Below are 13,864 nucleotides of genomic sequence, written 5' to 3'. Positions count from 1 at the left end.
TCCACAGCATGGTAGCCACAGCCACAGGACCAAAACAGCAGGGAAGTTTGAGTTTCATGCTTCATTGCTCTTAGTTCTTGCGGAAATTGACCCACTATGCTGTTGACTTTCTGCATCTAAATCACATCGCCGAGTCTACCTTTAATGTTAGTCCATCTGGGATTTAGACAAGTCATTATGTCCTTGAGACAACAGCACATCAACGATGGTATGTCAAAATCAATCTGACATATCGATGGCATGATAAAACCTAGTCCCCTTAGAAAATGACCAAGTTACATGTCTCAATCTTTTTTGTTGTTGATCTTATTACTCTGGATCTTGATAAAAGTGTTTTACCACTAAAATCTCTAGATGTTTTCACGTTGAATTAATCTGAAATACAGAGGATGCCGTGTGTAACCATAGAAATATATTTCTGTGTGTAACCATGTGGTAATGTGTGAAAACAAGCTGTCAGTAAATTGTGAGAGCATGTCCTTTCAGATACCTGTCCTATAAGTCGAGCGTGCCGTGTGTGTGTGTGTGTTGTGTCTGTGTGTTTCCGTCAGACTACATATTCACCGTCTAGGGCTCTTGCTGCACCAAACAGGATATGACCTCAGAGTGGGACAGAGAGAGCAGCATGGGTCTCTGTAAAGCACAATTTCGCATCCCACGTGTGGGTGTATGCGTGTGTGTCAATGCATGTTTCCTCAGAATGATGGCCTTCAACAGTGTGTGTAATATGATGGAACACGAAATCAATAAATTGTTTTACGCTGAGCAATTCTGTGTTTTTCCTCACGTGCCATCTATGCCAATGTCAGTTGTATTCATTTGTGAATTAAATGGCCAGTGATGAATTTGCATCCTTATTAGCCATACTTGAAGGTCATTTACCTTCCTATCACACCACCAGGGTGATATTAAGGGCTGGATTTAATGTGTATCGCAGAAGTATTGTGGGAAAATTTGTGATTGAAATTTAAAAGGCAATGTTCCTGCGTTTGCGGAGACTGCATTCACAGTAAACCTGAATATGTCGGCTCAATCTAAAATTACCTTTACATTTTAACACAGATCTTCCACGATACAGATTGAATCCAGCCCTTAGCGTTTCTTATTGTATTAGTCCAGGTAGCTCCTCCCTGATTGTCTATTCTACCTGCCAACTGCATACAGGTTGGCAGGTAGCCTAGTGTTTAGAGCGTTGAGCCAGTAAACGAAAGGTTACTAGATCGAGTCCCTAAGCAGACAAGGTAAAAAAAAATATATGTCGTTCTGCCCCTGAACAAGGCAGTTAACCCACTGTTCCCCAGTAGGCTGTCATTGTAAATAAGAATGTTTTCTTGACTTACCTAGTTAAATAACAATGATAGTGACACATGGCTTGTATCACAACAAAATGTTGTCAATGTTATTTGAAGAACAAAAAAACATTTCCATGAAAGCAAATTAAGTATACAAAGACAAGTTGCAAAACCATAACTGATTTAAAGTATTAAACTTAAACACTCCCACTATTGCAAAAGAGGAATAATATTTTGAAACTGATTTCACTGGCATGATACTGTATTTCAGGGGCCATGGTTAAAGTCAGACAAAATAAACCTAAAGGTCAAAGAATATACTTTTCCCCTAAATGTTAAAAATAACAGGTATTTGACAACCTACACAATTTTGTGTATGAATAGCATTTATTAAAACACCTCAACATGAAATATCTTTGTGTTTTATATCAAACAAGGACAAATAAGATGGCTGCAAGCTCTGAGAGAAAGAGCGATTCAACGAGAGAGCGTGAGCGATGAGGCAGAAAGAGATAAATCCTGCTAAAGCTACATCACCCTTCAGCAAAATGTATAGCTCTCGTCATTATCCCCTGGCAGCCCGTACCTGAACTTCATGTAGATCGTTCCATCCTGATCCATGTATTTAACATCTTTAACCCGGCCCATCCAGCCAAATGTGAATTACACCGACTGGGCCTCTGCATTGTTAGGAAGGGCCCGTAAGGAAGCATTTCCCTGTTAGTCTAAACCTGTTTACAAAGCATTGTGACATAGATTTCAATTTGTTTTTCTACTGCTTCTATTGCACCAGGCACGCTCAATCAAGCCATTTGAAATAGTGTTTAAACCCTGGTCTGCTCTAAGGGGTATGCCTAGTCGGGCCCCTAGCGGCCAGCTCTAGGAAGTGTCTTGGTGGTTCCAAACGTCAAATTTAAGAATGGAGGGCACTGGGTTCTTGGGGACCTTCAGAAATGTTTTGGTACACCTTAATGCCTACTTTAAATTAAAATTATGTGAGCTAAACATACAAATAAAACATGCATTTCTTTAGAATAGTAATGTTACAGTACCCACTACAATGACAAATACATGTTGATGAGTTTAAGAACCAGACATTGAAATGGGTTTAGAATATGTATGAGGAAATGGAATGATGTCAGGAATGAGCATGGACCAGATAAACGAATCCAAGGGCAGCAGATGAAAGATCCAGAGGGTGGAATGTAGAGTTTGGCTTGGAGTCCCAAGTAGAGGAAATGGTGAGCCAGAGGGCGGGGCTGGGGCCAGCAGTGAAAACATCAAAGCAATCAGCTCACTGAACTGAAAGAAAGCCACAGGAGGGGGGGGGGGAGCAGGGGCCAAGCCACAGGAGGGGAGGGGGGGGAGCAGGGGCCAAGCCACAGGAGGGGAGGGGGAGCAGGGGCCAAGCCACAGGAGGGGGGGGGGAGCAGGAGCCAAGCCACAGGAGGGGGGGAGCAGGAGCCAAGCCACAGGAGGGGGGGGGGGAGCAGGGGCCAAGCCACAGGAGGGGGGGGGGGGGGGGGGGGGGAGCAGGGGCCAAGCCACAGGAGGGGAGGGGGGGAGCAGGGGCCAAGCCACAGGAGGGGAGGGGGAGCAGGGGCCAAGCCACAGGAGGGGGGGGGGAGCAGGAGCCAAGCCACAGGAGGGGGGGAGCAGGCACATATCGCTGGCTGAGAAGGTGAGGCACTGCAGGGGTGGCGGTCACAGGACAAGTGGCAAAGTTTGAGGTAGTCATTGGTGGAGAGGGAGATTGTGTCAACATGGGAGCAGCTGTCACAGGCCAGCTCGAGGTGTGAAGAGGACCTCACTGGCAGAAAGAGGGGGTGAGCCGCTGCAGCACTCACCGGGCTAGTGATCCCTGTGGGGGAAGAGAGTGTCGTCACTGGCAGACAGGGGATGAGCCGCTGCTGTAGCCGTGGACACGGCGCCAGCTGGACCTGAGAGGGAGAGCGCTGCAAGAGGCTGTGATGGTGCAGGCTATGTAGCCGGGAGGCCAGAGCGGCCAGCAGTGAAGACTGGAACAGCGAGACGGTCGTTTCACTGAACTGGGACAGGTTCGCGACTAGGAGGGCCAGGGACCGGACCGCTGTGGTGGCAGTGAGCACATAACTGACTGAGTAGGTGGGGAAGTGAGAGGTCATTCCTGGCAGAGAGGGGAGACAGTGCAGAGGGACAGTGAGAGTGGGAGGAGGGGGCAGAGGCTGTGAAGATCGGCAAGGTAGCCAGGAGTCAGCGAGACAAGGAGGGAAAGAGAGGTCAACACTAGCAGATAGTGGGTGAGCCACTGCCGGAGCAACGGTCACAGGGCCAGTGAGACCCAAAAGGAGCCAGAGGCTGTGAAGATGTAGTCAAGAGGCTAGAGCAGGCAATGGCCAGCAGAGACAGAGCATCAGAGGGGAGTAGAGGAAGCAGTATGCTGAGAGATAGGCCATCGCTGGCAGAGGGTAAGTGAGCCACTGCCTGAGCAACAGTCACAGGTCCAGTGGGACCAGAGAAAAATAGTAGCAAGAGGAAAGGGAGCTGGGGGGCCAGAGCAGCTGTTGGATGCAGGTAGTTCACTGCCGGCATGGAGACCGGGGCAGTGAGAGGTCGCAGGTCGGTCATCAGGTCGCAGTTGTAAATGAGAACTTGGTTAAATAAAGGGGAAATTAAAAAATATAAATAAAAAGACAGGGGAGAGGAACGTGTAGCTGTGTCAGGAATTAGAAATGGGGGAGTGAGAAAGCTGGCCTGCTGGGCCACCAGGGGGAGCTGTAGCTGCAAGGACTTAGGCTGTGTCGGATGCCAAGTCGTAATCGGAGGCTGGGAGAGAAGCCACATCCGAAAATGGTTTGGGGGCCTGGGTTGAAGTCTGAGGCCTTATCTGAGGCTGAGGCGGAGTTGGTGGTGTTGGAATGAATATGCAGCAGATGTATCAGGGGATGTCATGGTGGCTCTCGGCTGAGTGGTGTCATCATTCGGTAGGCAACATGGGTGGAGGTGGTTGTAGTCCCGGCAGGAGGGGCAGCCATAGCCATCCAACCGGAGAGAGGGAGAAGTAGTTTAGTGGAAGTAAAGGGGCACAAGAGACCAAAATAACGAGTGAGAACAATCATGGCTGGACGGACACCATTAAAAAAATAAGTATACAATATGATACTGTGTGGCCTGTCACATGAAGTGCATCACACATGACCCTGGACAAACTAATTAATGGCATAATGAAGAGTGCCAAGCAGCTTTTATTAATTACCCTTAATGTGAATGGAAATGGATGTATTGTATTACAAAATGAATTATTGTACTGATGGTTGAATAGCTGGGACTCAGAAGCGATGATTGGCAGCACGGCCTCACAGGTCCACCAAGGAGCGGGCCACGCGGCTTGCATGTGGCCGGGAGATGCGCTAGTGCGTAGGGCAGTGGATAGTCGGGGAATTCCCTAAGGAGAGCACGATTGGAAATAAGTCGCAGAGCTGGCCGGCAGAGGTGGGGCTACCGTGATATGAGAAGAACAATGGATATACAGAGACTGAAGACAGCAATTGAAAACTAAATAAAACTCTAAAGAATGAAACACCACAAGCGAGGTTGAGAGACGAACAGAGTAGAGCTTAGGGAGCTAGCCTGATGGGAGCAGATGTGAGCTGCAACAAAACATTACAATTAACTTGTTATGCGGCGACTCTTGATAAGGCTGGTCATGCACAGAGCTGTGCAACGCGACATTGCAGAACAAAGAGGAGGAATGTTAGTTTGATTAGGCTTAAGTAGGGTGACAGGTGATTAAGGAAAGTGAGGACAGGTGGGGAGGCTGATTAGCAATGATTTGCAGATGATGTTTGTTGAGGAGCTGCTTTAAAGGCAACTAGTTAAAGCATTGCAAACAGGCGTGGAGGTTGGTATCAGCTGGTGCTTGGTGAGTTGCTAGGGAGCTACTGTACATTCAAGGTAACTAGTTAGTGGTTGCATTCAATTCTGGTCCTCTCCTTAATTTAATTAATTCTTAACCTCATTACCTTTGGTCATGAAATATTTAAGTGAAATACTGTAAAATTCCATTAATTCCTATATAGGACTGCTTCGTCTGGAGAGTACCAATATGGCTGACAGAAGGCTTCAAAGCCTCTCAATGGCCAATACATAGCATCAGCATTCCAGGGTTTATATACTATACATCATTGATTCTAACTTCTGGTATTGACGAACACACTGTCCATCCTGCAGGTAGAGCGGGGCCTTGCGTACCACCTGACAGCAGGAGCAGCGCTGCGTGTCCACACACTGCACACACACACAGCTCAGCCTGCTGGCAAACGAGCCCGCTGGACACTTCAACACACACACCTGCTCTGCCGACAGGAACCGCCCTGAGAGGAGCACAGGGAGGATACGGTCAGAACACACACTGCCACAGTCAGAAAGAATGGAATGCCTTAATGCAGTCAGAGGACTGCAACTGAACTAGTGAGATGTGCTTATCTTTTTATTTTCACAGGGTTAAGCTGACCTCACAGGAAACAAACACTACACACACAGTCTGACACTACACACACTGACAAATTGACAGGCAGAACTATGGTATGACAGACCATTTACACAGGTTTTACACTGGTTCTCCTCCTCTCCTGAACATGAGTCAAATGAAGCATGGCAGGCCTCACACTCTCCTTCCCCTGCAGGGGAAAGATCACAAAGTACCAACGAATGATTCTCATTATAATCATAGCCTACAACCACAGTCGGTGGGATTAAAAAGTTGCTGTTACAAAATGCCTTCGCTGCAGCAAGGTACATCATCAATGTGACAAACTCTCTTGCAGGGTAAAGTCAAGACTGCCAAGTCATTAGCAATCATCTAACAATAGCCTGTGTAATGAAATACATTTATGAAATTCCTCCAGGCTCCTCCCCTCCTCACACTCCCCTTCCTCCAGGCTCCTCCCCTCCTCACACTCCCCTTCCTCCAGGCTCCTCTCCTCCTCACACTCCCCTTCCTCCAGACTCTTCCCCTCCTCACACAACACACAATTGTTAATGTTGGGTCGTTACACGTCACACAGTCAGATTGACACTCCTCACACTCCTGGGTGTCCTCATCTCCGTAGAAACTGTCTGGATGCTCTGGCACACACTTCCCCTCTGGGTGGAACAGAGCATACCTTAAAACATTCAAGAACACACACACACAATAGTACACACACACACGCACACTCTGATAAGAAGAGGTCGGTCTGACACCAGTAGCATTCGTGTTCGTCACAGCGAATACACTTCTCATCACACGGCACACAGGTCATCTCCTCCTCTATGCTGTATGTCTTCGCTGGGCAGTTCTTGTAGTAGCCATCTTGGAATGGGAGAGGTTGGTTTGTGTCATCTTCCACACTTACCCATAGCTTTACATATCACACATTAATTAAGAGTTGGGGTCACATTTGATAATATAAGGGGAGTTTCATTAACATTAAATACACATAAAGGGAAACAGCACCACTGTTATTGTTTTTGTTTTGTTGCTGAAACAGAGAAGAGGCCGATAGCTGTACACTATCTTCTCTTTTATTGTGCGTGCAATTATACTTTTTATTCAAGATTTATTTATCAAGGTTAGTTTAAAATTGATATATACTTTTCAAGAGACACCTGGTCCAAGATAACAGCAGCAGGGAGTGAAAAAATAAAACTGTTTGTTGTTCGAAGTAACTTCTTGGTTGCTGTAATATCGCAAATGGAGGTGACAGTTTCACCGTTACAGATTCCAGCTTTAAGATTAAGAACATCTTTTGTAACATTTCCATTCCTATTTACTTGTAAAAGCTGTCAGTGCAGGATAGGCAATGCCTGGGGTTATCTGAGGAACACGCTCAGATATCCTCTCATCCTACTTCTCTCCCCATGGCCCTCAACAACCGTGCTCAAACTGTTAGATAGGAGTTCAGGAAAGGTTTACATGGGATAGACTAACTTACACAGTACTTCTTACAGCCCTCCTCACAGGCCAAACAGTCATCCCAATCTGGATCCTCCACCTCACCTTCAAGAGAGAGAGAGGTGTGTGTGTGTGGGGGGGAAGGGCGGGGGGGGGGGGACAGACAGACATACAGAGACAGACATACAGAGATAGAGAGAGAGAGCAACACAGAAAGATGTGAAAAGGGGAATTACGATTCTCTATGGGGACAGAAATGCTTTTCTTTTTCATGTTCATACGTTATGCAGAAAAAATTATAACATTCTGGCTCTGTCTGTCACCTTCTCCACACTAGTCGTTTGCAGACTCCATCAGTGATGTAGTAGGAGGAGTTACAGCGCAGTCAGCGGTCCATGTTGAATCTGAGGGAAACAAATAGACAGACAGACAGACAGGCAGGCAGGTAGGTAGACAGATTACACAAATTAGTCTGTTACAGTAAAATATAATTTTGTTAGTGGTATAAATGCGATCAATCAATCAAATGCATTTATAAAGCTCTTTTTACATCAGCCGATGTCACAAAGTGCTATACAGAAACCCAGCCTAAAACCCCAAACTGCAAGCAATGCAGATGTAGAAGCAGGGTGTGTTTGTTTGTCCCAGAGCAAGAGCACATGTTCACTGGACCATGCCAGTTTGAATGACAGCTGTCCTTTGCCCACACCAGTGTTACAGCTGGTGCAGTTGGCAGGCCCTCCATCCAGGCACTTGGCACAGGTGTGGTCACACAGGTGGGACTGCCATCAGACTGGTACTTCCCCTGGGCACACAGAGACCCTCATCCAGAGACCTGAGACAATGAGTCAACAGCACCTAACTATTAAACTACATTTGCTTCCAATACTTCACTTTACTTGTGCATGTGACAAACAAAACTTGAAACTTTGGCATTCACTCTTAAAAAGTGCAATCTGGAACTTTCATTGCCTGTAAAAAGTGCTGGACCTTTTTGTTTATCCTCTTGGACAATTGTGTTTTTGTTTTGTATTTTCTAATGTTACCAAAAGGGAATGGAAAGTTACCAGAATGCACTTTTTATTTGTAAAAAGAAGTGTCTCAGACAGGATGACACAGGAAGAGAGCAACAGAGGTCAGAGAGGAACATAATATTACATCACCGTTTTACATCCATGGCTGAACTGTACAGTATGTCACTTCAATGAACATAGAGGGGCTACAGCTGATACAGTCCTCACCATAGACTTACCTAGAGGGGCTACAGTTGTGCTTACTTTTTCAACCTCCTGAGGGGGAAGAGGCACTATCGTGCCTTCTTCACAACTGTGAGTGTGTGTTTGGACCATTTTAAGTCTCTAGTGATTTGGACATTGAGGAACTTGAAGCTGTCTACCTGCTCCACTACCGCTCCATCAATGTGGATGGGGCGTGCTCACCCCCCCCTTACACCGTGCAGGACGTTTGGCATTTTCCAGAAAACACCAAGATTGGCAAATTCGCCACTGGCGCCCTGTGCTCTTCACAGATGAAAGCAGGTTCACACTGAGCACATGTGACAGACGTGACATAGTCTGGAGACGGCGTGGAGAACGTTCTGCTGCCTGCAACATCTTCCATCATGACCGGTTTGGCAGTGGGTCAGTCATGGTGTGGGGTGGCATTTCTTTGGGGGGGCCGCACAGCCCTCCATTTTTTATTTATTTTACCTTTATTTAACTAGGCAAGTCAGTTAAGAACAAATTCTTATTTTCAATGACGGCCTAGGAACAGTGGGTTAACTGCCTGTTTTTGTACCTTGTCAGCTCGGGGGTTTGAACTTGCAACCTTCCAGTTACTAGTCCAACGCTCTAACCACTAGGCTACCCTGCCGCCCCATGTGCTCGCCAGAGGTAGCCTGACTGCCATTAGGTACCGAGATGAGATCCTCAGACCCCTTGTGAGACCATATGCTGGTGCGGTTGGCCCTGGGTTCCTCCTAATGCAAGACAATGCTAGACCTCATGTGGTTGGAGTGTGTCAGCAGTTGCTGCAAGAGGAAGGCATTGATGCTATGGACTGGCCCGCCCGTTCCCCAGACCTGAATCCAATTGAGCACATCTGGGACATCATGTCTCGCTCCATCCACCAACAGACTGTCCAGGAGTTGGCGGATGCTTTAGTCCAGGTCTGGGAGGAGATCCCTCAGGAGACCTTCCGCCACCTCATCAGGAGCATGCCCAGGCGTTGTAGGGAGGTCATACAGGCATGTGGAGGCCACACACACTACTGAGCCTCATTTTGACTTGTTTTAAGGACATTACATCAAAGTTGGATCAGCAGCCTGTAGTGTGGTTTTCCACTTTAATTTTGAGTGTGACTCCAAATCCAGACCTCCATGGGTTGATAAATTTGATTTCCATTGATAATTTTTGTGTGATTTTGTTGTCAGCACATTCAACTATGTAAAGAAAAAAGTATTTAATAAGAATATTTCATTCATTCAGATCTAGGATGTGTTATTTTAGTGTTCCCTTTATTTTTTTGAGCAGTGTATATATATATTTATATATACACGGAATATATATACAGTGCCTTGCGAAAGTATTCGGCCCCCTTGAACTTTGCAACCTTTTGCCACATTTCAGGCTTCAAACATAAAGATATAAAACTGTATTTTTTTGTGAAGAATCAACAACAAGTGGGACACAATCATGAAGTGGAACGACATTTATTGGATATTTCAAACTTTTTTAACAAATCAAAAACTGAAAAATTGGGCGTGCAAAATTATTCAGCCCCTTTACTTTCAGTGCAGCAAACTCTCTCCAGAAGTTCAGTGAGGATCTCTGAATGATCCAATGTTGACCTAAATGACTAATGATGATAAATACAATCCACCTGTGTGTAATCAAGTCTCCGTATAAATGCACCTGCACTGTGATAGTCTCAGAGGTCTGTTAAAAGCGCAGAGAGCATCATGAAGAACAAGGAACACACCAGGCAGGTCCGAGATACTGTTGTGAAGAAGTTTAAAGCCGGATTTGGATACAAAAAGATTTCCCAAACTTTAAACATCCCAAGGAGCACTGTGCAAGCGATAATATTTAAATGGAAGGAGTATCAGACCACTGCAAATCTACCAAGACCTGGCCGTCCCTCTAAACTTTCAGCTCATACAAGGAGAAGACTGATCAGAGATGCAGCCAAGAGGCCCATGATCACTCTGGATGAACTGCAGAGATCTACAGCTGAGGTGGGAGACTCTGTCCATAGGACAACAATCAGTCGTGTATTGCACAAATCTGGCCTTTATGGAAGAGTGGCAAGAAGAAAGCCATTTCTTAAAGATATCCATAAAAAGTGTCGTTGAAAGTTTGCCACAAGCCACCTGGGAGACACATCAAACATGTGGAAGAAGGTGCTCTGGTCAGATGAAACCAAAATTGAACTTTTTGGCAACAATGCAAAACGTTATGTTTGGCGTAAAAGCAACACAGCTGAACCCACCATCCCCACTGTCAAACATGGTGGTGGCAGCATCATGGTTTGGGCCTGCTTTTCTTCAGCAGGGACAGGGAAGATAGTTAAAATTGATGGGAAGATGGATGGAGCCAAATACAGGACCATTCTGGAAGAAAATCTGATGGAGTCTGCAAAAGACCTGAGACTGGGACGGAGATTTGTCTTCCAACAAGACAATGATCCAAAACGTAAAGCAAAATCTACAATGGAATGGTTCAAAAATAAACATATCCAGGTGTTAGAATGGCCAAGTCAAAGTCCAGACCTGAATCCAATCGAGAATCTGTGGAAAGAACTGAAAACTGCTGTTCACAAATGCTCTCCATCCAACCTCGCTGAGCTCGAGCTGTTTTGCAAGGAGGAATGGGAAAAAATTTCAGTCTCTCAATGTGCAAAACTGATAGACATACCCCAAGCGACTTACAGCTGTAATCGCAGCAAAAGGTGGCGCTACAAAGTATTAACTTAAGGGGGCTGAATAATTTTGCACGCCCAATTTTTCAGTTTTTGATTTGTTAAAAAAGTTTGAAATATCCAATAAATGTCGTTCCACTTCATGATTGTGTCCCACTTGTTGTTGATTCTTCACAAAAAAATACAGTTTTATATCTTTATGTTTGAAGCCTGAAATGTGGCAAAAGGTCGCAAAGTTCAAGGGGGCCGAATACTTTCGCAAGGCACTATATATATATATATATATATATATATATATATATATATACTGTATTTTTCCGGACTCCGACATTGCTTGTCATAATATTATATATTTCTTAATTCCATTATTTTACTTTTAGATCTGTGATAATTGTTGTGAATTGTTAGATATTACTACACTGTTGGAGCTAGGAACACAATCATTTTGCTACACCAGCAATAACATCTGCTAAATATGTGTATGCGACCAATAAAATTTGATTTCAGCTGGATGGAGAGAGAAAGAAAGGGAGAGCGAAAGAGAGAGAGAGGGAGCTAGAGAGAGCAACCATTATCTAGGCTCAGTGTTCCGACCCAGAGAACACACTCCAAAATGATATGACAAAGATAGGAGTTTGTTTTGTTTGCAATAGATTTAGAATCTCTGTGAGTGTGTGAATTAGTATTCTCTGTGGCTGAGATGGAGAATCACTGTGTACGCAGTAGAAATGCATGAGTTGGTAATTCAGGAGTCATCAGAGGGATTGGTTGTGCCTGGTTTGCGTTCCGTACAGATGTTCGCAGAGGTGCATCTCAAGCAGTTTCCAATGCGCTTCCTGCACACATTCACAACTGTAGGGAAAACACAACAATATAAGCGTTCATATTTGCTAAATATAAGTCCACTCCAGTTGACGTAAATGCATTGTTCATTAAGCATGTATTCAGTAGAGATATTATCTTGTTTCTACAACAATACAGCATAATATCATTAAAAAAACTGCCTACACATTATTCTCTACCCCTCCCAAGTCACCAGGATCCCAAAATGGGACCACAATAGGGACATACAATGGAGGTATAATGGCCTCCCTACACTACTGGTGGGAGGAGACCTGTCTTCATCTCTCAGCCTCACAACATAGGGGGCAATTCTGAAATCGCCTTCTATTCCTTATACAGTGCCCTATTTTGGACCAGAACTCTATGAGACTCTAGCCAAAAGTAGCGCACTACTTAGGCAATAGGGTGTCATTTGAAATGCATCCCGGGACATACCGTGGTCCAGGTAGTAGTTGTTGCCACAGCTGACCATGCAGCCATTGGTTCCCATGGTCAGATGGTGTCAAAAAGGGTTCTCCTATGGGGACACCCTGGTCACTGTGACTGCCCGTGTAGCTCTCACAGGAAGGGAAGTACCTCTTACGCGTCTGTCACACCAGAACCCTGCCAGACACGCAGACACACACATCCTATAAGAGAAAAAGCACATGCCTCGTTGGTTGGTTGGATGATGTTGCATTACTAGGATTGTCTCCACACGGGACATACTGTATACCGAATATTCCATCCTACAGATTTCAAAGCCGCAGAGCCGCACGGTATATTGTGAGATATGAATAAGAAAATAGGACAACAATATGGATAAGAAAATAGGACAACAATATGGATAAGAAAATAGGACTACAAAAGAGAGGTTGCAGTGTGAGGATTTGAAAAGCTACTCCTTAAACACATATAAATCTGATACAGGCTACAATTAGTAGTTGGATTCCGTTGGCTTGGCTATAAAAGGGTGTGATAATTGTGTGTTGTCTTGTACCAGAGTTGTTCTGTGACAGCGGGTAAGGTGACTCACCTCTGTATTCCTCAGTGAGGTCACCACCATCAGTTGGCAGCTCTGCTGAGCGGGCTTGCTCACGCCGCAGGGAGTATGTGTTCTCTGAGGTGCCATAAAGCACTAAAGAACACTCAATTTCCCTGTGGACAAGAGAGGAAACAAACCATCGTTTTTCCTGATCACATGACCTGACCAGGATCAACTAGGGACCTGAGTTTTTCCTGGCATGGTCACATGATCAGGAAATACCCTAGGGCCCTACTCACGAATTGCATTATTTGATATCTGGTGTACTTTTTGTGGTATTGAATGGTGGTAAAAGTATAGCTTGGCAGACCTGATTCACTGTTGTCCTTCTGTTGAGAGGTAGTATCCAGGATCTCCATACTCCATTCTCCTGCTGCTTTCTCCTCCCAGCAGTGAGTGGTCAGGAACTTCCATCTCTGGAAGCCTTCAGTAGAGTGGTCAAGAGGCCTGGACCAAAACACAACCATTGTGTAATACACTGAGTGTACAAAATATTAAGAACACTGGCTCTTTCCATGACATAGACTGACCAGGTGAATCCAGGTGAAATCTATGATCCCTTACTGATGTCACTTGTTAAATCCACATCAATCAGTGTAGATGAAGGGGAGGAGGCAGGTTTTTAATTTATTTTTTTATTTTTTTTATTTCACCTTTATTTAACCAGGTAGGCTAGTTGAGAACAAGTTCTCATTTACAACTGCGACCTGGCCAAGATAAAGCATAGCAGTGTGAACAGACAACACAGAGTTACACATGGAGTAAACAATTAACAAGTCAATAACACAGTAGAAAAAAAAGAAAAAAAAAGAGAGTCTATATACATTGTGTGCAAAAGGCATGAGGAGGTAGGCGAATAATTACAATTTAGCA

At 45.0% G+C, this 13,864-nt stretch overlaps 1 pseudogene; it reads right to left on the bottom strand.

Annotated features, from left to right (window-relative positions):
- Nucleotides 1–2,586: 2,586 nt before the first annotated feature.
- The window catches only part of LOC139421833 (proprotein convertase subtilisin/kexin type 6-like), a 31,011-nt pseudogene continuing 19,733 nt past the window's right edge, over nucleotides 2,587–13,864 (bottom strand).

Source organism: Oncorhynchus clarkii, chromosome 12 (genome assembly GCF_045791955.1).
Source record: "Oncorhynchus clarkii lewisi isolate Uvic-CL-2024 chromosome 12, UVic_Ocla_1.0, whole genome shotgun sequence".
Classification (NCBI taxonomy): domain Eukaryota; kingdom Metazoa; phylum Chordata; class Actinopteri; order Salmoniformes; family Salmonidae; genus Oncorhynchus; species Oncorhynchus clarkii.
The sequence above is the reverse complement of the archived record's forward strand: the minus strand, read 5'-3'. Positions and strand labels throughout refer to the sequence as shown.